Consider the following 2,900-nt stretch of genomic DNA (forward strand, 5'->3'; position numbering starts at 1 on the left):
AATCATCTAAAGAGGAAAACAATTACGATTACATTTCTTAGAGTCTTCAGAAGCGTCATCCTGCCCTGCAAAGAGTCACTGCACATTTACTGTGATTATAGGGAATGCTAAAATACATGCTAGTGTTTACAGCAGGGGTGGAATAACACACCAGTACAGTGTGTCTATGCTCAGCGCCCCAGTCTCATGATGTTACCAGATTCTGAACTTCCTTTTTAAAATGGAAATAAGGTTCTAGACCTTGTGTTTGAAGACCAAACCCCAGGCTTTGAGCGACACTTAATTTTGCAGGCAAGTGTAAAACTGTACCATGCATCTCAAAAGAGTATCAACTTCAAGACCCAGGACTCTGTGTGGCTCCTGCCAATTCCAAACCTGAGGACTCTCTCTGTGACAAAGACTAATTTAGTGACACCAACTTATTTAGCCTTACTGATATTTCTGGCTATTTAACAGCCATCTTGCCTCCACAATACCTCCTCAAGGGTAGAGGAGACCTCAGATCTCACTTATGAGGAAAAAAGAGACGCTGATCTTACTTCAGCAGGCTCCATGCTAGTCCGAAGCCACTGTGGATAGAAAGCATGACTAAGGTGAGACACTGTAATGGCTTTAAACTAACCCTAGTTTTAAGTATTTTTGCTGCATTGTGTAGAATGCTTTGTCTCCCAAACAAAGCACTTCTGCTTAGTGTATTTATTTGAACTAAGAACATTTTAACTTAAAGTATTTTCCCCTTGTTATTCTGTCGTGCTGATGAGCCATAAAAACCAGAAAAACCTACCAGAACCTGTAATATTTTGGCAGAGGATTTAGACAAAGTGAAATAAGATCAGACAGATATACTTTCTGTTTTGTTTGTTTTTAAAATAAGCCTCCATTCCATTCTAGCATCTTTGGATATGAAAAGGTGCAATCATATTCATGATCAAGGCTTTTAATTACTGCATTAGTTAAGAAATTAATATCTCAGAACAAATGTAAAATATAATTCCACTATGCAAAGCACATTTGTAGAAAAAACCCAAAACCCCAGCTTGTAATAAATTCTCATTAAGAGGACATTAATGTCTAATTGAGTTTTACTTTAACAGCACAAGCAGCAGAATCAAGCACACTTGACTTAATACTCACGCCTTAACTGCCAGACCAAATCATACCCTTCATTTTTATCTCAGCAATCTATTTCTAGCCATTGTTTCCCACCTACTTTATGTGCAAGCTTGCTAAATAAAACAAACCAGCTGTACAAGAGCTAGTGTCTTTGCCAAAAAGGGATCAAGAGTTTCAACAGCACAGTCACTAAATTAAAAGGATATCACTATCACACTTCTTTCTTAGGTATCAGCAAAATATAGTTACTCTAAACAAACACTCAACAAATTGTTTTCATTTGGTTAGCTTACTAGGTGTATGTGCTTGGCTAATCTTGCTGTAGATGGAGTGCACATATGTCCCTCCAAATGTAACCACAGTCCTTTTTCCAAAAGTCAAATGTTTTTTAAGATGTGTTTTTCAGGGATAATCCAGTTTTTCCGTACAGTATTTCATAAACATTACGGAAAGGAATGAAGTATTTTAAGAAGGCCGAAACAAATTTAGCCTGCAAAATCCTCTTATTGTAGTTTGTGTGAAGAGGATTATAGGAACAATATAATGCTTGGATCCCAGATAAATCATTCCAGATCAACAATTAGAAAAAAAAATTTATAACCAGGAAATGAAGAGATCTCACTTGAAAGTCATGGATGGGAAATATAGCACACAGAAAGCTCTTTTGAAATAAAACTGCATTCTTCCAGTTGTAGTCTGAAGAGCTTTGGCTTTGCAATCTCTTAAGAAATTAATTATTGAAGCACTTTCAATTCTAGAAATCCAGTGTATTTCTATCTGGGTATGGCTTGGGTTTAATTCATGCACTATCAGACAACAATCTCATTCATTTGATAGTTGGGCTATTTTAAAATTCTGATTTATAAATGGAGATTTTTGAGTATGTTAGTGCTGGATAAAACTGTTCAGTATTATGTATAAACAGTTAAATGTACCAAACAGATGGTATGGTATTTTTTAGCATGGTGGAATTATGTATAACCAGAGGGGTGAAACACACAAAATTTAAGTGTTAATCCACTAGACAGAGTTTACTATTGAGCAAAATAGCTTTGCCTCAATCATTGACCATCTGCTTGAGTAACAGCTCAATCTAGAAAGTTGTTCTTTCAAGTTGCACTCGGGTGACTAATATCACCGGAATTACTTACTCGTAGTGTATGAATACAGGCCATGAGACTGGGCCCAGGATTATGCATCACAAAACAAAAAATCCTACTGCTAACCATGTAAATTCCCCACCTTAATACAAAGCTACTGAAATATGTTTAGCATCACTTTCATTTACTGTTGGTGATTTACTACTCATTTTAAATCCTGGATTCATTTAGGGGATGAAAAAGCAACTTCTTGCCCACAGAATTCAAATACAGAGATACAGTGATCTCCTCTTCAAAACAATCTTCTAATACGAAATTAAACATACCCAATGCTAGAATAGAGCAGTTGGAATAATATCTGGTGTCTTTAAAAAAACCACATATTCTTCCAATTACTCAAAAGACTTCATAACTGCTCGAGACCCTACCTCAGGTTTTATCTTACACTTATTAGGCAGTACTGTACGCGTTTGAGTCATTTCTGCTCGCTTTCGTGGGAAGTGACTTATTACAGCTGGCTGGAATCGGCACAGCCAGGGACGGGGCTGCTGGGTTACACGTTGCCTCACCGCGAACATAACCAGCTAAAAATCAAACTGCGGGCGCTTGGGCTGCCGACCAGCCGTGCTCCTCTCCACGCGCTCCCGCCAGGCCGAGGCCTGCGGTGACCTGTCCTGCCCCTGCCAG

The sequence above is a fragment of the Aptenodytes forsteri genome, unplaced genomic scaffold (assembly GCF_000699145.1).
Source record: "Aptenodytes forsteri isolate BGI_AS27 unplaced genomic scaffold, ASM69914v1 Scaffold662, whole genome shotgun sequence".
Lineage (NCBI taxonomy): Eukaryota > Metazoa > Chordata > Aves > Sphenisciformes > Spheniscidae > Aptenodytes > Aptenodytes forsteri.